The sequence below is a fragment of the Sinocyclocheilus grahami genome, unplaced genomic scaffold (genome assembly GCF_001515645.1).
Source record: "Sinocyclocheilus grahami isolate Dianchi unplaced genomic scaffold, SAMN03320097.WGS_v1.1 scaffold1172.1, whole genome shotgun sequence".
In the NCBI taxonomy this organism is placed as follows: domain Eukaryota; kingdom Metazoa; phylum Chordata; class Actinopteri; order Cypriniformes; family Cyprinidae; genus Sinocyclocheilus; species Sinocyclocheilus grahami.
This window is the reverse complement of record NW_015506351.1, coordinates 153798-177832: the sequence shown is the minus strand read 5'-3', so window position 1 is coordinate 177832 and position 24035 is coordinate 153798. Positions and strand designations below refer to the sequence as shown.

General features: G+C 35.4%; 1 pseudogene; it reads left to right on the top strand.

Moving 5' to 3' along the window:
- Nucleotides 1–2: 2 nt before the first annotated feature.
- Nucleotides 3–24035, top strand: part of LOC107567598 (alpha-actinin-3-like) — a 35568-nt pseudogene continuing 11535 nt past the window's right edge.

Sequence of the window (24035 nt, the reverse complement as noted above, 5' to 3'; positions counted from 1 at the left end):
TGATGACCTTTAACCCCACCCTTCCATCCCTGTCCACCCATCCTGAAAGCTGAAAGACACTGTGACTTCTCTCCCCTCCAACTTTAATGTAGCTACTTCCATAGATATGGTGATGTATGGGAAGCAACCAATCAGAGGAAGGTGTAGCTAGTCAGCTTTTGCTGGGATCTGTCTTACGGGAGCGTCTCTGAGCTCGCCAACTTAACTGCCAGGATGCATTGTAGAATCTGTTTTTGTAAAGTGTCTTTTATTAATGCTATCGTGTTTTTATAAACAGTGATAAGGGACTCAATTATCCATTTAAAGAGACGTACTCCTTTTAATTTTTATCTTTTGTTTACAGCTGCAAGAGAGAGAACATGTTCCTTCTTGTGGCTTTTTCGCAGTGATTGTTTATAGCCAAAATTCAATTTTTTTCCAGAAAAACAGCCAAAATCATGAGTGGCCTACGATTCTTATGCCTTAGTAGTGAAATGTATTAAAGTTTTGCAATTTTTTTTTATTTTTTATCTGTAGTCTTATAAAGTGAAACTGGATTAAGGCTACACGAAAGTGCTGTATATTCTGTGGTGCTGTGATTTTGGATTAAATGAATTGGGAGATTCCTATCAGTTTCTTTCAGTCTTCCTGCTCATTTCGCTGCTGCAACTCCATAGATGACCCTCACTGCATCTCTCTCCAACTCTCTTTGCATCTGCCTCTCATTTAGTGACAGTATTTCATTCATTTACCATGCCCCTATTCGCACCAATATGCTGAGGATGCCAGTGTGTGAATGTGAATGTGACCTTAGAAAACATTTTGCATCGACATTCATGTTTGAAGTTTCTATCATGGTAACTATTCTTGCCGCAAGTGTTCTCAGAAGAGAAGACTTTAAAGATCTGTACATGATCTTTACGACTATAACAAGCCTTCAAATAAAGAGCCTGCCTGATCATTTAAAGAGGGAACTCAAGAGCTTTTGCTTGGAGCTTTAGCTGTTCTTGCCTTTTGATGTTTCATGATTGTTTTTCCTTTGTGAAACGACCAGACTCGTATGAAACGGAGCCCTGAAAAGAAGCTAAAGGACTAGAGACTGATCCCAATCTCACCCCTGTCTCTATGGATGGGGTAAGTCTAGGGGCAACCCCACTCTATACCCCACAGCTGCACACACCATACCAAACCCCTTCCCCAGGAGCAGCAAAATCTTCAACCCAGCTTTTGGTACTTTTTAACCACCCATAGTCCCCATGCAGCTTCTTTAACTGGAGTGTGCTTCAATGATGACTATCCTTGACATGCTTTTATGATGCAAGCATATTGTAAAACATGTTTATGTGTGAGTGTCAGGAGGCACCCACACTGTAAAACCTTTTTGCATTTCCTTTAGTTGTACGTGATGGGGCTGCAATTGTAAATTCAAGATCTCTCCCACAAGGCTTCGCTCACTTCTGCTTCCATTGTGCATGCTTCCTTTTTTTTTTTTTTTTTCACCCCCAAAAACAAAGATTTCTGATGTGACTGTTCCAACTGAACTAGGTCCCTATGGAACTGTGGACACCAAATGCAGAGCTGGTTTGGGGGGAAGAAAGTTAGCATCGCGCAGTGTACGGGAAACTCTTTCACTTCATACAGGTAAACGCACTGTGCCCCCTTTCTACCTGTCATTCTCCCCGATAGCATTTGCGCCTGACCGTGTATCCGCTCTATTTCTCCTCACCACCACCCCACCCCTCTTGTAGATTCCTCACTTCTCGTCACCACTGCCATAGCCAATTGGTTCTCTAAACACCAGTATCTTAAATATCATTTGTTTTTTTTCTCTAAAATATTTTATGCATTTTCTGAGAATGACCCCTATATTTAAGATAATATTTTAGACACTCAGAATTGTGAGATTTTTGTGAAGTGGGATGTGTTTTGTGCTGTGGTATGTAACGACCTCTCATATAACTGGATTTATTTACAGTATGTGAAGAGTCAAACATATAAAACATATAAAAGGGATCATTTTACTAATACAATTACTTGTATTTCTCTGACATTGTTTATGCTATTTTTTTTTTTTTTTTCATTGTTACTTAAATTGTGTTTCAAAAAGTTTAAATCAATTTGCTTTACATTTACCTTGTATAATCTTTTAAAATGTCTATAAAAGTCTCATCTGTGTGTGGCTAGAAAATATCAGTCACACATCGTTTTTTTTTTAACTTTGATCTTAATTTTCATATAAAGGCTAAGCACTTCTTTTAGTCATTTGTTGAAAAAGATGGATTTAGACTCATTTTTGACGGTCATTTTTTCCGAGTTTCAGGTCCTATTGTGTATTAGTGTCATTTCTTGCTTTTTGCATTATTCTCACAGAGAGAAAGAGTTTCAGAGAGCGAGTGAACAAGCGGGCGAGAGATTGTGTGGTCAGATCAGATGGCAGTTGCTATTCCAGAAGCTGTGGCCATGTATGGCAGCGACTATAAACTACCAGAGGGTCTCACAGGCCTCACGACGGCTTTATGTGTGTGTGTTCAGGTGTTCGGAAATTTGTGTATATGCAGCTATATATCAACATTTGCTTCACTTACAAAAATGGTAATACTATGGGTTTTTACAGACACTTTCATATGTGCATATACCTTTCATTACCCTGTAGATTCTGTGGAATATGAATAGGTTAATCATACGGTACCATAGTATAGCCATCTTTTTGTACCATAGTATAGCCATCTTTTTGTAAGACTTGAGTGTGATGTTTGGGTGATATTTTAAGAATAAGCTGTAATGTGGTCTCTGGTCTCTACAGGGACTGTGTGTGTGTGTGTCCATCTGCACAACTCATTACTGAGAAGTCAGTTTAAGTGTGATGCTCTTTCAGCTGTCTCTAATGCAGGAGATTCGTTATATTTATTATTCACGTTCTTCTATCATGTTAATTCCTTACAGTTAGTATAAATTCATACCTGTATAACAACTAAATATACCCTTCAAAAATTACAGCTTAACAAATCCAGAACTGCAAATTCAGAAATTTAAATAAAAAGAAATAATAATAATTTACATACATGATGTGCATGTTATGGGCGCATTCATTGTTATAGACATAATGCTTTGTCACTTGAAAAATCTGAGATTTTTTTTTTCTCTGAGCTGTAATCTTAACGATGAACAACATTCCCTGCTCTAATTACACCTTTAAAAGCAGGAGAAGGCAGATTTGGGAGTGAAACGCTAATGACAGTATTAGTCTCATAGAGGATGCTGTAGATGAGGTTGCCATAGTAACTCCGAAAGACAAACTTAGTTTTAAGGAATCTCATTCAGTAACACACACACACACACATACTGAGAAGTCAGTTTAAGTGTGATGCTCTTTCAGCTGTCTCTAATGCAGGAGATTCGTTATATTTATTATTCACGTTCTTCTATCATGTTAATTCCTTACAGTTAGTATAAATTCATACCTGTATAACAACTAAATATACCCTTCAAAAATTACAGCTTAACAAATCCAGAACTGCAAATTCAGAAATTTAAATAAAAAGAAATAATAATAATTTACATACATGATGTGCATGTTATGGGCGCATTCATTGTTATAGACATAATGCTTTGTCACTTGAAAAATCTGAGATTTTTTTTTTCTCTGAGCTGTAATCTTAACGATGAACAACATTCCCTGCTCTAATTACACCTTTAAAAGCAGGAGAAGGCAGATTTGGGAGTGAAACGCTAATGACAGTATTAGTCTCATAGAGGATGCTGTAGATGAGGTTGCCATAGTAACTCCGAAAGACAAACTTAGTTTTAAGGAATCTCATTCAGTAACACACACACACACAGTCTTTCTCACGTTGAATCCTCAGCTGTCATCAGTCACATTTCTGTGAACCCATTAATGAGTGCTGCCGCAGTCGATAAATGTCGAAATGTGAGATGTCAGGTCCTAGCATTCCTCAAGTGTGTGTGTGCTGGGTGACTGAATGTTGCTGCCTTGTCATTCCTTTTAGATGATTTCAGATTTTCCATTCCAATTAACATAATTTAGCACAGAGTGGCAAGAACACATTGACCATAAGACATCACACACTCGGTTAGTCAGTGTTTTGAAGGGTTGCCAGATCTGAGTAACAAAACTAGGTATAATACCCCCAATCCCACTCAGAAATTATTTATTATTAATTATTCCACTCCCATACCAAAAATGCATATTTTACAATCGCCATTATGCATTACACAAAATCTTAACTTGAAAATCACTATATATGTTAATAATAATCATAAAAACAGTCCTACCAGTGTGTTCCCTCACAAAACCAATAGCACAGTTTTATCATTGGTAGAATATAAAAAAAATATATATTGTATTAGCTTTAGTGCTTCATTTGCATGACTCTAGTTTATCATGAACGCTTCATGACTTTGTGAGTAACGGTATATTCACATGGAGCGTCGGCATCGACATTTGACGCAGGGCATGTCTGAAGCTTGGTGCTGACACGATCGTCATAGTGACAACAGCCAATCACATTACTTTTCCGGTGTTGCATAAACATGATTGGCAAGCGTCTGCGCTAAGGTATTTGCATAAGGCGATCTGATTGGCTGACACCTGCGTTGGTGCTTGAAAAGTTGAAAATGTATCAACTTTTGCCGCAAGCAATGGCAGTGCCACGACACAACGGATCCACAATTCAGTTCGGCGATGCATGACGTTGCCCATTCAAAATAAACGAGAAGTGTTAACAGTGACATCCTGTGTGAATACACCATAAGGGGCCGTTCACACAGAATACGTTTTTGCATCTAAAAACATGAGACGTAGAGCTCAGGTATGGATTAAAAAAAAATCAAAGCACAGAATGTCTCCGCCATGTTGCTGTCAAATACAACCGTTGACATGCCATGCCCCTAATCCTGTAGCTCTGTTTGTTGGTGAGATGAGGTGAAGCTGCCTACAAAGTAAGTATTTTAGGGTGCCATAGTTGTGCTTCCGATGTTAAGGGGCATTCATACATCATGCATTTTTGAAAGTTGAACTTATTTTAACGTGAGCGTTGGATTTTAATGCTGTGACAAATGTGAGACGTGAAAGAAAAGAGATGCTAATGCAACGTTCAAACACGTGTCTAGCGGTGTTTCCAAATTTTCCTGCGTAATTGGGCTGTTTTTATGCTGCGGCCACACGTTTTTATATTTATTTATGAATTTGTTTAGCTGTGTGTTGAAGCGAAGCCTCCCGTTAATTTGGAGCAATTTTGATAGTAATTTACCCCAGAATGCAATTGGGTGGGTTTATTATGTAGACCTGGCAACCCTGCTGCCTTTTATTTACATAAAACAATGGAAAAGTAGTGCAGTAGAATACAAAAAAACACCTTAATTATGATGCCTCCTAAGTAGTCGTTCACACACGACGTGTTTGTGCATTAGCCTACGCTGCATAAACTGCTTATGACAAAATGGTGGGAAAATATCAAAAAGGGCAGCTGAAACCTATAATTCATTCTGTCCCAAAGTGTCAATGAAAATAAATGACTGTAATAACAGCTTAGTGTACTTATTTAATATATACACATGCACTGTTGTCTTAGCAACAGGCTAATGGCAAATTCATTTGAAATTGGTTTAAAATCTGTGTGAAATGTAGAGGAAAGTCAGCTGAATTTTGCTGAGTTGGATTTAAATGGATTATGATGCACTATGTCTGAAGAGCAGTTTTGTCATTAGCATTTGTGAGAACTTCTAGTCCTTGAAGAACTTGGATTACCTTTGTTTTTTTATTTGTTAAACTTTGTTCCTCTCAGAGAATCAGTTTAGTGTGTTTCTGATGCAATGGCTGAAATAAAATGTCAGAAATCAGGGGTTGTGTATGTGAAAGGTTAGCAGCAGTGGTCAGGCCGAGGGAACTTCTGCATTGTCTCTTGTGGCCTCGTCATTACCATCTCGTCATTGTTTTCCCTCCTCTGACAAATACCTCCGAACTCACATCCAGAGAGTGAACGAGCGAAAGAATGAGCTGGATAATGAATGGCAGCCGTCCAGACAAATGACAAGCTATTAATACAGTCCTAGCTGCTTTATTTACTCACAATTACTGGGAGTTTTTTTTTCCAGCTCGGTGATCATGATTTGGTAAGGTGATAATTCCTCCCCACTAGAGGCATTAGACGAGCATACTTGCCTGTGAGTGAGTGAGTGAGTGAGTGAGTGTGTGTGTGTGTGTGTGTGTGTGTGTGTGTGTGTTTGGCCTGACCTGTCCACTACATTCATACAGACTTTATGAATGTGTTGTTCTGTATTTACACTGAGCACAGTGTGGCACATGAGTGCATTATAAGGATATTTAAAAGAACAGTTTGATCAAATGAACAGGTGAACCTCATTCATAACCTCACAGCTGAGCTCTATAAACAAGTGCCCTTCAGATCGCTCTTGCATTTATTTTATTGCTTTTTAATGCGTTACCAATCAGCTCACTGGCGTACTTGATTCTGATTGGTCAGTCAGATTCAAATATTCAAACATCTATAAAGTCAGCATTTATTTATTTTTACACACATAATACATGTAAAACATGTCCATGTATTTGGTTAGTAGCCATCTAAATTGTTGGTTTATTTTATGCTAATCAGGCTTAACATTATGCGGTTGGCATCTGATCATGCAATATGATTATACATACTGAATGCATTTACATGCACAACAAAATGCTGACAAGTATCAAATCAACTAATTTTCATAATTTTAAAAACCAGACAAAGCAAAAAAAGCTATTTGCATAATTTTTGGAATATATATATATATATATATATATATACATACATACACGCATACATATATATGTACATAAACAAGCCGTGATGCAATGTGACAATATATATATTATACTTCTACACCTCAAATAAGCAGAGATGCAATAGGACACAACAAATTACAAAGTTCCTGTTATAATGTGTGTTCACATTAATTCTCAATGTGAGTTGAAGATTTATCTTTTTTACATAATTTTAGTAATTGCTACTTTTTATTTCACAGTTCTTTTTTTTTACTCACAATTTATATCTCACAATTCTGAGAAAATGTCAGTTTCCATGACTCATGTTAAATAATACTTTATTAATATACTGTACCTAATATAGTTCTCACCACAGAACTGGTTCATGCATTTGAAATATATATTGTATTCATTGAAAATGACAGTTGTTGTTTTTTTGTTGAGGATAAGCATTCATTTAATAATCTGTTTTTGTCTCTCAGACATTCACGGCGTGGTGCAACTCTCATCTGCGTAAAGCAGGAACTCAGATCGAGAACATTGAAGAGGATTTCAGGAATGGCCTCAAACTCATGCTGCTGCTCGAGGTCATCTCAGGTAACAACGGGAAGGACACAACTCTATTATACTCATATGTTAGGATACACTGAGCTAATGTAAGGACATGCAGAGACTGATATTTTAACATAGTAATTGCTGTTATTTTATGCCACAAGTATGAAGTTGTATGCTGCCACAAATTCAGCTGTCGTCTTGTACAGTCATATTTAAAAGGAGTTTGTGACTAGAGACTTAAGCAGTGAATAGAGCTCATGACTCATGTAAAGCTTATTTTATCCTCAGAGGACAGATGACGAGTCATGTACTACATTTGTGGTTCGTTTTCAGTACATTAGTCAGAATCAGAACAAGTATTCTTTCACCACAGTTAAAATCACCTGCTGTCTGAACGTAAAATCAGAATGCACTCTTTTTACTTTCTTAATGCACATTTTTGGTCTTATTATGAGTGATTCATCAGTGCATCTTATTCCAAAGCAAACAAAATATGTTCATAACTAGAAGTGACTTTCGACTGCAATCAAAATGGGTTGCATCATTTGACTTAAGATGAATTTAAAGATAAGGCGTGTAATGTTTGAAAAACTTAAAATGCTGTCTTCTAACCTGTGAATCCATTTTTAAAAATATTAAGCTGTTTGTTTTGACGTCAAATTTACACCAAAGGTTGTGCGATAGGGGTGTTTGGGAAACCTGTTTGGAAACAGTCATTATGTGTGCAATTCCACTAGAGTTGCACACTTCACCGTCAAAATAATGATCAGTTTACCTCAATAACTGACATCAGTTTGGTCTGACTGATCGGCAGGTGAGAGACTGCCCAAGCCTGACAAAGGAAAGATGCGTTTCCACAAGATCGCCAACGTTAACAAGGCTCTGGATTATATCTCTAGCAAAGGAGTCAAGCTGGTGTCCATCGGTGCTGAAGGTGAGAAACTTACACTATTAGTACACTATTGAGACTTTTATATACTAACTAGGTCTGTCAGTTTTGTAGTTAATTTAGTGCAATCAATTATGTTCAGTGAAAGAGAAATAAAGCAAATGGTATATTAATAACGTAATCTCTTAAAGGGGTCATATGATGCTGCTAAAAAGAACAGACACGGAATAAAAAAGCATTTTTTTCTTGCAGTTGCCAGTTTTTATCTCACAATTTGGAATTTTCTTCTCAGAATTGCACTTTTGTTTTTCTTGCAATTGCAAGTTTAAATCTCTCAATTCTGAGAAAAAAGAGAAAAAAAGTCAGATTTGTGAGAGAGATACTCAGAATTCTGACTTTTTTTCTTGCAATTTCAAGTTTACATTGAGTTTATATCTTGCAATTCTGACTTTTTTACATAATTTTAGTAATTGCTACTTTTTATTTCACAGTTCTTGGCCGAATACCTCAAGCGTGAGACGGAAATGTTACGCCCCATACTGTGATATGCCGTGTCTGGCCGGAGCGACGAGACAAAAATATTAAAACCCATTATAAACGAGGCATTTGTTGCATCCAGTGGGGACATAATTACAGATTATAATGACTTATACTGTCTTTTTACGTGTTGCGTTGCATATTGCGCCAACAAGTTATGCCACCTTTCTTTGCGTGAACATTTGGGCGGCGTTATGCAAATCTTCCCACATAGTGAGGTAGGTATGTGGGGGCGTGTTCGAACGAGGCGTTTTAGGTAGGCATGGACGAGTCTTAACTTTTATAAAGAATATCTCTTTGGGTTTGAGACTTTAGTCTTTGCAACTTTAGGGATCTTATCTATTCACGAACAGCTTGTAACACTCCAAATAGAAGGAAAACTTGAAATCGCATCACATGACCCCTTTAAATAATTTTAGTTTCTCAGCAAATACATTATCGTTTCAAAGCTTGGGGTTGGTAAGATTTTTAAACGTTTTTCAAAGAAATCTTCCAAGACTGCTTTTATTTGATGAACAATGCCGTAAAAACTGTAATATTGTGAGATATTATTACAATTTAAAATACATATTTTATATGTGAATATATTTTAAATATATTTGAATACATTTTAAATTGTTTATTCCTGTGATCAAAGCAGGATTCTTTGGTGAATAGAAAGTTCAAAAGAAAAACATAATTGAAAAGAGTCTTACTGACCTTAAACTTTTAAACAGTAGTGTATATGTGATTAATCTTGGTGGTTTTATTTTATACCATTTAATTAATTCAAATAAATTTCAATGTTTAAAATCAACAGCCTAATATAAACTAAATGTGTAAACCGTAACAATATTAACCAACTTCGTCCAAAATTCTCTCTCTTGCTCTGCAGAGATTGTTGATGGCAATTTGAAAATGACTCTGGGAATGATCTGGACCATCATTCTCCGTTTCGCTATCCAGGACATTTCTGTGGAGGGTACAAACACACATCTGTGTTGTGTCAGAGACATTGACGACACGACGTGACTGGTCATGTAACTAATTAGACACTCATTATCGCTTCATGTGAATGGTTTTCTGTTGTGTGACTCCACAGAGACGTCTGCTAAAGAGGGTCTGCTGCTGTGGTGTCAGAGGAAGACGGCCCCCTACAGGAACGTCAACGTACAGAACTTCCACATCAGGTGAGAGTCATGACAGGACGACTGACAGTCAATCCGGAACACAAAGTTCAAATAGAACATTCAGGACAGCATTCATTTGAAATAGAATCTTTTGTAACATTATAAATGTATTTGCTTTCACTTTTGGAGAAGTGAATGCACCCTTAATTAGATTAAATGTAAATATTTAAAACTGACATCCTAATTACATGTAACTTTTTTTTTTAACCAAATATAACATACATAAGTTCTCAGTCAGATCTCTCTAATTTATGCTATCTTTGCCATGTCAGAAACGTCTACAATTCAATTAATCTCACATTTGTTTGAAAAGCATTCTTTATTGTACTTTTAACATATTCAGTTGTGATACCAAAAACTATCAACAGTCAATATTTATACAAGAACTAATATATATTTTTGGACATTTTTGTTACATTTTGAAAAGAAAAAAAATGTTTGAAAGTCATCACTTACAACAATTAATAGACCTAAACTGGAAATGATCCCAATTAATTTACTAACAACAATTAATTTTTTAACCATATTTCATTTGTTTAATTTAAATTAATAACATTGTACAAAAATAATTTAAATTCAAGATATTAATTCAAAGCTTGTAATCATTAGTTTACATGCAAAAAAATACTTACTAAACACTGATTAATTAATAATTAATTAATTTAATTATGATTAATTTGGTTGATTTGTGCAATAGTAACACTTTTACAATAAGGTCCCATTAGTTAATGCATTATCTAAAATGAACATGGTTAATACAATTACAACTCTTCAACTGTCATCTCAGGTGTATTAAGTAATATTAACAGATACAACTTTTCATTTTAGTAATGCATTAGTAAATGTTGAAAGCAGCATTAACCATTATTATTAATTGCTTTTTGACATATTTCCCATTGTGAGTTATTTTTAACTAATGCTAACAAATGGAACCTTATTGTAAAGTGTTCTCATTTTTATGATTTATTTATTTATTTAAATTTTTTATACATCAGCATGGTCAGGTTAGCTAATACGTTGTCTGTGTTGTTGTCAGCTGGAAGGACGGCCTCGCTCTGTGCGCCCTCATCCACAGACACAGACCAGACCTCATCGACTACTCTAAACTCAGAAAGGTGCTGCTTCTGTCTTTCCTACCAATCGCTCACTCTTTATCCACCAGTTTCTCTTCAGATATTTTACATTTATTCCCTGTGTAGAGTTTTATGCCAATTCAACACACAATGCTTTTTATTTGAATCCTCTAAACTCAAGAGTCCAAAGCTCTTGTTTTATCCAATCAGGTTATGATTTGCAGGCTCAAACGATTGATTCAGAAATCAAATCAAATTAGTATAAAACTGAAAGTTCTGACAGTAAAATCTGGTTGGAATCTGTTTCTAAACATCTATGATTGTTCTACAGTCATGTAATGTTATTTAGAACATTAAGAAAATTATTACAAGCTAAATATCAGACACTGTGCACAAACAGAGCACAATATAAGACCTGAATCTCTTAAAAATGACAGTATGTGTCTGTAATACCTTTTTTAAAAAGATTTTTTATTGTCGGTCCTCTGAAGGACGACCCTATTGGAAACCTGAACACTGCATTTGAGGTGGCAGAGAAGTACCTGGACATCCCGAAGATGCTGGACGCTGAAGGTGAGTCAAATCAATCCAGTTCATCAGGAGGAGATCCTGTAACACACAATATAGGATAGGGATGCAAGATATTGGACTTTTGCCGATATCCGATATGCCGATAATTTTCAACTCATTTTGGCCGATATCGATATATAATTATTTTTAATTTTTAGTTTTTAACAAGAACTATTTGTTAGAATTAAATAAACAATAATACAGTTATTTTATAAAAACAGTACATTGAAGATTTGAAAATAATAAATGTGAGCCAAAATCATCACAATTAAAAGAACCAAAGACTTAAACTACTTCAGTCTTTGTGCATTGAATTTATTTAATACACGAGTTTCACAATTTGAGTTGAATTACTGAAATAAATGAACTTTTCTAATTTCATGACATTCTAATTTGAGATGCACCTGTATATTAATCACTGCATTTTTTTCCCCAGAAAGATGCAGTAGTAACCTTAACATTTTATTTTAAGGTTTAACATTTGTAAATGGTCTAAAGCAAAAGAGTTGTAAAAATTCTGAAAATCTTTTAGAGCTCATAATTTGTTTAAAAATATAACATATTACACATGAATGAACAAATCAGTATATATAAAATTAAGTGTCATGTTTGTGATTTTTTTTTTTTTTTTTGTTCCTGTAAGCTATAGCTTCTGACCTTTAAATCAAAACATACTCATGATTTTATGGCATCAATTGCTGCTCTGTTTAATCAGAAACACAGTCTAAATATTATTTGTGTATTTTGCTTTAACTTTATTAGAAGTAGGCCAACAGCGCCCCCTACAGAATTAAAACTCCTTACTGAGCACTCTGATGCCGATATTTACATTTAAAGCCATTATCGGCCGATTCCAATATCAGTCCGATAATTTCGTGCATCTCTAATATAGGAGATTAACATCACCTTTCATTTAAAAGAGCCAGTCATCTTTTTGAGTTTAATGCACATAGCTGGACCAGAGTTTTCATCTCATTTGGACGTAAAACTTGAGCTTGCCTTTGGCCTGCTTAGTTGGGCTTTAAAAGACAAATAATTAGTGCTGTCAAACGATTAATCACGAATAAATACCTCCAAAATAAAAGTTTTTGTTTGCATAATATATGTGTGTGTGTGTTCTGTGTATTTTTATTATGTATATATAAATACACATACATACAGTTTATATTTTGAAAATATTTACATGTATTTACATGTCTGTATTTATTTATATTCATATAATTTATATTATAAATATATTTAATATATAAACAACATATTTTTCTGAAATATATACATGCAGGTGTGTGTACTTACTGTATATATACATAATAAATATACACAGCACACACACATTATGCAAACAAAAACTTTTATTTTGGATGCGATTAATCATTTGACAGCACTACAATTAATATTCAGTAATATTATCATTTCAACTGCACTGATAATATTGGATGAGAGCAAAATATAAACTGAATTGAGGTGGATAATGATGAAACTAACTTCAAACATCAGTACTGTTATTCACCTGAACTAAATTAACACTGAACCGAATTGAGTTGAATAACAATATGCGTGTGTTCTGCTGAGCTGCTTTAGAGTCTAAATTGAATTTGTTTGATAATTGATCAACTTTGTAACATTGTTATTGAACTGAATTGAATCAACACTGAACTGTATTGAGCTGAATTTGAATTCTGTCGTCTTACGTAAAGCTGCTTTGGAGCTGAAATTTAATTCGTTTCACAAGTGATGAATTTTACAACATTAACACTGTTAATTGAACTGAATTGAATCAACACTAAACCATACAGAGCTGAACAATGACAACATTATGTTCTGTAGAGCTGCTATACAGTTGAATTTGAGTCATAATTGATTAACTTTGCAACACTGACACTGTTATTTTAATGAATCGAATCAACATTGAACTATATTGAGCTTAATATCAATAATATTGGCTTCTGTGAAGCTGTTTTAGAACTGAAATTGAAGTTGTTTAATAATTGATTAATTCTATGACATTAACACTGTTATTGAACTGAATTGAATCAACATTGAACTAAACTGAGTTGAATAATGACAACATTGTTCTGTAGAGCTGCTATACAGTTGAATTTGAGTCATAATTGATTAACTTTGCAACACTGACACTGTTATTTTAATGAATCGAATCAACATTGAACTATATTGTGCTTAATATCAATACTATTTGGCTTCTTTGAAGCTGTTTTAGAGCTGAAATTTCATTTGTTTAATAATTGATGAATTCTATGACATTAACACTGTTATTGAACTGAACTGAATCAACATTGAACTAAACTGAGTTGAATAATAACCCTGTTGTCTTCTTCAGAGCTGCTTTAAAGAGTAATTTATTACATTTTGTTTCATAATTGATTAACTGAATCAACATTGAACTACATTGAGCTGAATATTGATACTATTATCTTCTGTAGAGCTGAAACGGAACTTGTTTCATAAATGATAAATTATTTTACAACATTAACACTGTTATTTTCCTGTTTCTTACTGTGTGAAACTGCTTTTTCACATTCTGTACTGTATTATAAATATGACTTAAGATTACAATTTGTGATGTAGTGTTTTGGGATGTTGTTGTTGATTTGATATGTTATTGAAGTCTCATCTTGACAATCAGATTGTTGAATTTCATAGACAATTGGTCACGATGACCGCAGACCTGCTGGAAAGGGCCTTTGGTTGAACTCAACTCTTTTTGTCCTCAGACATCGTCAACACCCCTAAACCTGATGAGAAAGCCATCATGACCTACGTGTCCTGCTTTTACCATGCTTTCGCCGGTGCCGAGCAGGTAAAAGTCACCACAAATCCAAACAGATTTGGATTCAATTTCCCAAACTAATGTTTTTTTTCATTATTACAGCGTAAGATGTATAAACTGGGATCAGTTTGTGTAAATGATTGAAGGAAATTGATTTGAGTAATGCACTGAGCTTCCAGACGCTCTCCAGTGTAACGCAGAGTAAATGAACGTGTAAATGAAGTGAGGAGACTTGGATACAGGCGCATTAACTCTAAACTGAATTTGTTATGGCACTAAATGAGCTGCTTGTTTTCTCCGTATCTCCAGGCCGAGACCGCAGCTAACAGGATCTGTAAGGTTCTGGCTGTGAACCAGGAGAACGAACGGCTGATGGAGGAGTATGAGAAACTGGCCAGTGAGGTGAGAGTTTTTCAGACATCAACAGCAAAAGCCAGTGGGATTACTGCTGAAAATAAGCTCTGTGACCAACAGAAGTTTACGATTGTTTTAGATGCTTTGTTCATCGTGATAATCTTTACAAATGAACACAACTTGAAGTAAAGAAGCCAGAAGTAAAAAGCTAAATTTGCATTAATTTGCAAGAGCGCAGTCATAAATATAAGGAATACTGTGAGTAGACGAGTTTGATAATGTTTAATGTGTCCAAAACACATTGACTTCAGGACGATGGAACTGGAAGTGCTGCAATGTTACATTTCTGGGTTTTAGAACAAATATTGGTTGGAATAGTCCGTTTTAATAAATGTATCTGTTTTATATTAATCATTTTCAATACTCTGATAAGAAACAACTTAAACCAGCCTAACCAGTCAGCAAAATGTTTAAGAGACCAGCTCACCACTATATGTTCATGTAAATAATATAATTTCTACTAATATATATTTTTTGGCATTTTTAAAAATATATTTTAAATTTACAACAAATATTTTTTAGGAATTAAAAATTTAATCTGCCCTATATTTTTAATACAAGAAAATACATTCACATTTCACATTTGAAGAAAATCTTTATTTGTTGCCTATAACATGTGAACATACACATTTACAAAAATGTATTGAAAAATGTAACATTAATTAATCATTTTGATCTCTAGTGGGCTGTTCCATCCACATTTGCATTTAGACTAAGTGTGGGCTATAAGATTGGAAATGTATTTTCTTGCCACTGAAATACATTTCAAAGTATTTTTTGGTATATGAAGTTTGAAACGAAACATTTAAAATTTTTCAAAATATATATTTTATTTAATTTTTATTTCCCAGCTGTTTACCTTCACAGACATAACCAACTGCTTTTGTAACTCATGTGTGTTTTTAAGGTAAACTTGTGTGTGAATGAGAACTTAGTTTAGTACTCACATGCTGTGACAGCCGCTTTCTGTGCTTGTGCTTCAGAAATGTGTGCACTCAGAAAACCTTAAATCTGAAGTTTAAACTAATATGGTTTAAAACGCATGATTTCAGCGCGATAAACATGATAATCAGAACCAAAACAGATGTTTTGAGCTGTAATGGCGCAGCTCTATTCTGGAAAAGGGGGCGGGGAGCAGCAGCTCATTTGCATTTAAAGAGACGGATACGAAAAACAGCGTGTTTCTGCTTCCACTCAAAATAGGCATTTTCAAAATGATATAATAAATGATCTGTGGGGTATTTTGAGCTGAAACCTCACAGACACATGCTGGGGACACCTGAGACTTAGATTACATATTGTAAAAAGGGGCATAATATGTCTCCTTTACCCTGTCATTCATCCTGAATGAAAATGTCAGTGTTTTTGTGCTAATGATGCAGACAATACTGCATAATCACAGTATAAGGCAGCATAATTGGGGCCGTCTAGGTGTCTTCTCACTAGGCCCTAATTCTGTTCCCTCTAAGACCAACATCATGCCCATCAGTCCATCTATCCGTCTCTAACGCCTCCATCTCTTTGTAGTTGTTGGAGTGGATCCGTCGCACCATCCCGTGGCTGGAGAACCGCGTGGCAGAGCAGACCATGCGCGCCATGCAGCAGAAGCTGGAGGATTTCCGCGACTACAGGCGCGTCCACAAGCCTCCACGCGTTCAGGAGAAGTGCCAGCTGGAGATCAACTTCAACACCCTGCAGACCAAACTCCGCCTGAGCAACCGCCCGGCCTTCATGCCCTCCGAGGGCAAGATGGTGTCGGTAAGTCGTGCAAAACATCTGAAATGTTGGGTTTCCCCCTCCGGTTGATTTTTGACCCTTTTGAAGCATCTTCTGCACTTTGGTCCTAAGCATAGTTCTCAAATTGCACAACTTGTAACTTGATGTGGTGAACAGCCAACTGCACTCCTTAGAAATCAGATCAATTGATTGCGAATTGGTTGCGTTGAAGCTGATACAGAAACTGTCTGTTTGTTTGTCTGCAGGATATTGCTAACGCATGGAAAGGTCTTGAGCAGGTAGAGAAGGGTTATGAGGAATGGCTGCTCACCGAGATCCGTCGTCTGGAGAGACTCGATCATCTGGCGGAGAAGTTCAAGCAGAAATGCTCCCTGCATGAGTCCTGGACCGCAGGTGACCATACTTAGTTTACACAAGAGCTTAAACATAATGCATTAGCATTCCCATTCCCAAAAAATACATGATAATTTTACACTTTTAAGAGTGACAAACCACACCAAGGTCACACAACTCTTTTTCTCACCACCACAAAGTTTCCAGCAACTCTTTACTTAAAATTTAAAAAAGTTAGGTTTGAGTTAGAATAGCATGTGTATAAACACAACAAGGCTGTAAAAGTGGATTAGTGAGTAGACTAATTTTACTATTACTATTTCCCCGCTGCTTTAAACATAACCCACACCGAGGATGTCAAAAAAACCTAGAGAAAGCTATTTTTAGGATTCCCATTGCCAACAATAAATGTTCATTTCACACATTCAAAAGCTTTACAAAAATAATCAGTTGCTGTTGAAACATCTACCATTGTACATTAAAATAATGTGTGATTTATATGTTGTGAAAACAGTTGTTTTCATATGGCCACTAATCTGCCTTAATATGTGGTGACGATTACTGTTGTTCTGCAAATTTTTGTGGAAATCCAAAATTAGGCTGTCAACATCAACACTAAGCATCCATCAGCTCTTTACTTAAAATCTATAACTTGGAAAATGTGAGTCAGAATAGAGTGCAAGAGCGTGAGCATAAACACAATGAGGCTGAAAAAAGTGGACTAATGAGATGTACAGTACGTTTTACTGAAAATGTACAAAATTTTGCCACGTTGATCAACAGAAAGCTGCTTGGTTTGAAATCGACTTCTGTGTGAGCTGAGCTTCCTATGATTCGCTACACAACTGACAACACCACACCTTTATGGCAGAATGCACACAAGCACATGTTTTGAAATGCGCAGCCATTGTTGGGTTTCTGATTTGACGTCTCTGTTTGCAGGAAAGGAGCATCTGCTGTCTCAGAAGGACTATGAGACGGCCTCTCTGATGGAGATCAGGGCTCTGATGAGGAAGCACGAGGCGTTTGAGAGTGACCTGGCTGCCCACCAGGACCGAGTGGAGCAGATCGCAGCCATCGCTCAAGAGCTGAAGTAAGTTTCACTGGGTGCACCTCACAAAACCTACCAAAAACATGACCGGGATAATATTTCTCTGCAAAATCAAAATGTATGTTGTGTGATTTGAAATAGAGCAGTAGAAATCAGCATTGAGAGTAACTGTCATTACCCAAAAAAGAAACTCAAAAGTAAAATGTTGCATTGTGGTAGCAATGTTTATGTATGCTTATATATGGTAGATATATATAAGAATTAAAATATATATATAATTAAGTATTCTAAGTATACTTGGCTTGTGTTTACGTACCAGTATAATAAAACAACTATTAACTAGTAGGGCTAGATGTTTATAACCAGTAAACTAACAGTAAAATTTTAAGTTCCCTTGTAGTTCACGGAGTAGTTTCAACACTAAAGAAAAACTTAAATGTTAAAGTTCACTACTGGAACACTTAAAAGTATATTTTTAAAATGAAAAAAATAGGCCAATTTAGTCTGAAGAAGTATAGAAATAGTGCACTTATAAGTTTGCTACTAGTATGTTCATATTAGTATACTTACTACATATGTTCTTAGGAAAAAAAGGTACAAAAGCTGGTGCCTTTTCAAAAGGTACAAATATGTACATGTAGGAACTAATATGTACACTTTAGATACTAATATGCAACATTTAGGGTTAAATAAGGTACAAGGAGTACCTTTTGAAAGGGTGACAACTTTTGTTCCTTTTTATCTGAGAGTTTATAGTATACTACTTTGATTTTGGAGTGTAAACCTGGACATTTCCATGAGGTTCAAAATTTAAAACACCAGGATTTATGCAGGAACTCCATACGGCTTTGAGACGTGCTCAGATGTGTTTGTCTCTCTGTATAGTGAGTTAGACTATCATGATGCTGCTTCAGTGAACACCCGCTGCCAGGGCATCTGTGACCAGTGGGACAACCTGGGAACCCTGACCCAGAAGAGAAGAGATGCTCTAGAGGTGCACAAACACTTTACACACTCCAAACAAACTCATGCTACAGTGTGAAGTCAAATATTACCTGCCCATAATAAACATGCAACTCGAATACCAGTCATATATGTAAAAAAAGGAAATTATTTGTAGCTGTTTCTTGCATATGACTCAATCTGATTATTTTATTTCATCCTGCAGCGTGTAGAAAAACTCTGGGAGACGATTGATCAGCTGTACCTGGAGTTCGCCAAGAGGGCGGCACCCTTCAACAACTGGATGGATGGAGCCATGGAGGATCTGCAGGACATGTTCATCGTGCACAGCATCGAGGAGATCCAGGTCAGCTGCATCAAGATTTATAATATATATATTTACATATTTTAAATATGTATTATTTAATTATTCTATCATGATGCTGCTTCAGTGAACACCCGCTGCCAGGGCATCTGTGACCAGTGGGACAACCTGGGAACCCTGACCCAGAAGAGAAGAGATGCTCTAGAGGTGCACAAACACTTTACACACTCCAAACAAACTCATGCTACAGTGTGAAGTCAAATATTACCTGCCCATAATAAACATGCAACTCGAATACCAGTCATATATGTAAAAAAAGGAAATTATTTGTAGCTGTTTCTTGCATATGACTCAATCTGATTATTTTATTTCATCCTGCAGCGTGTAGAAAAACTCTGGGAGACGATTGATCAGCTGTACCTGGAGTTCGCCAAGAGGGCGGCACCCTTCAACAACTGGATGGATGGAGCCATGGAGGATCTGCAGGACATGTTCATCGTGCACAGCATCGAGGAGATCCAGGTCAGCTGCATCAAGATTTATAATATATATATTTACATATTTTAAATATGTATTATTTAATTATTTATATATATGTATGTATGTGACCCTGGACTACAAAACCAGTAATACGGGTCAATTTTTCAAAATTGAGATTTATGCATCATCTGGAAGCTGAATAAATAAACTTTCCATTGATGTATGGTTTGTTAGGATAGGACAATATTTGGCTGAAAATCTGGAATCTGCGGGTGCAAAAAAATCTAAATATTGAGAAAATTAAGTGCTGATATATTTACGTCAGGAAATTTACAAAATAAAATGGAACATGATCTTTACTTAATATCCTAATGATTTTTGGCATAAAAGAAAAATCTATAATTTTGACCCATACAATGTATTGTTGACTATTGCTACAAATATACCTGAGCTACTTATGACTAGTTTTGTATATATATAAATATATATACAGGTGCATCTATAGAATATCGTGAAAAAGTTTTTTTTTTTTTTTAAATTATTTCAAAAAGTGAAACTTTCATATATTCTAGATTAATTACATGCAAAGTAAAACATTTCAAAAGTTTTTTTTTGTTTTAATTTTGATGATTAGAGCTTACAGCTCATGAAAGTCAAAAATCCAGTATCTCAAAATATTAGAATATTTCCTAAGATCAATAAAAAAAAGGATTTGCAAAACAGAAAAGTTCAAGTTCTTTAAAGTATGTTCATTTATGCACTCAATACTTGGCCGGGGCTCATTTAGCACAAACTCCAGCATCAGTGAGGTGTGGCATGGGAGCGATCAGCCTGTGGCTCTGCTGAGGCACTATTGAGCCTTCAGCTCGGATCCACTGTTTCTCATCTTTCACTTGAAAATGTCCCAGATTCCATATGGGCTTCAGGTCAGGCATGTTGGCTGGCCAATCAAGCACACCACATGGAAGTGGTCAGCAAACCACATGGAAGTGGTTTTGGCACTGTGGGCAGGTGCTAAAGTCATGCTGGAAAAGGAAATCAGCATCTCCATAAAGCTTGTCAGCAGATGGAAGCATAAAGTTCTCCAAAATCTCCTGGTAGACGGGTGCTTTGACTTTGGACTTGATCAAACCCAATCATCACTGACTTCGGAAACTTCACACTGCACTTCAAGCATCTTGGATTCTGTGCCTCTCCACTCTTCCTCCAGACTCCAGACCTTGATTTCCAAATGAAATGCAACATTTACTTTTATCTGAAAAGAGGACTTTGGACCACTGAGCAACAGTCCAGTTCTTTTTCTCCTTAGCCCAGGTAAGATGCTTCTGACGTTGTTTCTGTTTCAGAAGTGGCTTGGTAGCCCTATTCCTGAAGATGTCTGAGCGTGGTGACTCTTGATGACTGACTCCAGCTTCAGTCCACTCCTTCTGAAGCTCTCCCAAGTGTTTGAATCGGCTTTGCTTGACAGTATTCTCAAGCTTGTGGTCATCCCTGTTGCTTGTGCACTTTTTCCTACCCAATTTCTTCCTTCCAGTCAACTTTACATTTAATATGCTTTGATACAGCACTCTGTGAACAGCCACTCTTTCAGTAATGAACTTCTGTGACTTACCCTCTTTGTGGAGGGTGTCAATGATTGTCTTCTGGACCATTGCCAAGTCAGCAGTCTTCCCCATTTTTGTGGTTTCAAAGAACAAGAGATACCCGGAATTTATACTGTAGGGATGGTCATTTAATGAAACTCAAATACAAATATTTTAATATTTTGAGATACTGGATTTTTTACTTTCATGAGCTGCAAGCTCTAATCATCAAAATTAAAACAAATAAAATATTTTACTTTACATGTAATGAATGTAGAATATATGAAAGTTTAACTTTTTGAAATAAGTAAAAAAAAATTTACTTTTTCATGATATATTTTGATTGAGATACACTGAAGAAAAGTACAATTAAATATTCTAAGTATATTTGGCTTATAGTTGTGATTACTATTATAATAATATAATATAAAAGTATAACAGAGTACAATGTAAAAACTACTAGTAGTTTAATTCAAAATGTACTCTCGTGGGCTAAAAAATAGTTTGAAAGTATATAATTAGTAAACTAACAGTAAATGTATAATTCACAGTGTTGTTGCAATACAAAATAAAAACTGTACTTCACAACTAGTGATGGTTCACTTCACTTTAAATGATACTTTTATTGACTAAAAAGTAAGTACTTAAATAGTGCACTTACAAGTATGCTATTGGTGAATTCATATTAGTATACTTGGGAAATATACTTTAACTTCAAGTTTACTAAAATTACATTGATTGATTTTATAGTAAAATGTGACATGTGACCTGAACAATGTCATGAGGTTCAATAATGAAACTATGCATGCAACATAAATTAAGATTTTGTTCCCTCATTTTAGTAAATTGTGGCCACATTGTATTTATTAATTTCCTTTATTTGTATTAAATCAAAACGAGGGAATTAAATGGTACAACATGGTCATGATTTGCTAAAACGGCCACAATAAATATATTTTTGTCTGCATGTCATGTAAAATACTGTACATAGCAAACACAAAACTGCATTAGAAATATTACATTTCAATTATTAAAATAAAATATTTTTCTCCAGCCATAATTTCTTCTGCAGAAAAGAAATGTCATTCCAGAGGTGGAGAATGCTTTTACTTTTGATGAAAAGGCTTATAAAAGCTTGTTTTGAATGACGTGCACTGAAAAATTCAGAACAGTACGACCTGTTTCATAGCAGCGTGTATTTATTTCAGTGCCCACATTTACAGGCCACATTATTCACACCGACTGCGAACGCAAGCTTCGTATTTGCAGGTGCGAGTAGAAATTTAGTGTCTATTTTTGTTGCATGTAACTGAAGCAGAAAATACTGTAATGCACTGCAAACCTATTTATCAACACAGTCTTGTGCAGCACAGGCTTTTATGTAGCAGCGTGAAACTACTCATTATTAGATAAGAGACATGCACATGAACAGCACTTTCTATTCTGAATAACCATTTTATAATTTATGATGGTTATTAAAGGAAATACTCAGTAAGTAACCCAGAAAACGCTATATTTTCTGTAAAGAGCAGCAGCACATGTACAGACATTCTTTGTGGCAAAGTGTTTTACTGCTGTTAAGTGAATCACGCCAGCGACTAAACAGTCAACTTTACACTGTTCCTGTTAGTAGCATGAAAATCTATATTTTCTTTATATCTATAAATCTATATATATATCTATAAAGCAATCAAAGAGCAGTGTGAGTCTATCAGTGATTTGATTTCTGCATTTTTGCCAAAACTTCTGATAAAATCAATGACAATTTGTAAGCTGCTCAACGAGTCTCTTATTTACATTGTGTTTTATCTGTATTAGTAACGATGAATGTACTGGTCAGATTGCGTTGCATTAAGGAGATCATCAGCTAAGTTTCCATCCACCTATTTTTATGCACATTTGGGGATATCACATAAAAACTTTAAATGTAAAGTAAAATGCGCATACATTTTTTTTTTTTAGTCGAATAATTATTTTTTCGCTAAGAAAACATGCGCATAAAATATAATGGAAGTACATATAAGAAATAAATTCCTCGATGCGCATCAAAAAAGTCATGTGACTTTGAGTGATGGGAAATGTTGTTTTGGTCATTTTGAAGCCAAAGTCTGTCATCAAAGTGGTTCGGTATAGCTATCTTTCATGACTGCGTTCACAAACAGCAGTCATCTGCCTCTAAAAGCAAGATAACATGACCGTGTTTATTGCATTCTGTCTGCGCGCTCTGAGGAGCAAGTAATTTATTATATACAAAAATTATATTCCAATTTTGCATATAAATTACTTTAGATGGAAACATAGCTACTGTGATCATCGCATGCCCAGTAAACATGACAGTGTTTGACTACAACCTTTGATGCGATGGAAGCAGTTCTAAATATATAACGATATAATCAATACTTTTCACCATTAGTTCAGCTTGGAGGCTGTTTAAGTAAAAATACAGTAAAAGTTTTCAAGAGAGTTCCACATGTAATGCTCATTTCATATGCACAGATGTTAGCCAATCATAAAAGTGGGCATTTTCATTAAGTCTCACAGCAGACACGCCCCCCTTTAGTGGATCATTCAAATCAGAGGCTAAAATCGGGGTAGAAAATGACTATTTATACTTTACGGAAGAGGATTAGGGCCACGCAACAATAAAAAAATAAAATCATCTCGAGATTAAAGTCGTTAAATTTCGAGAATAAAGTCGTTATGTTTCGAGAAAAAAAGTTGAAATAAAATGTTGAGAATAAACTCATTAAATTATGAGAAAAAAGTTGTTAAATTGCGAGAAAAAAGTCGAGATAAAATGTTGAGAATAAACTCATTAAATAACGAGAAAAAAGT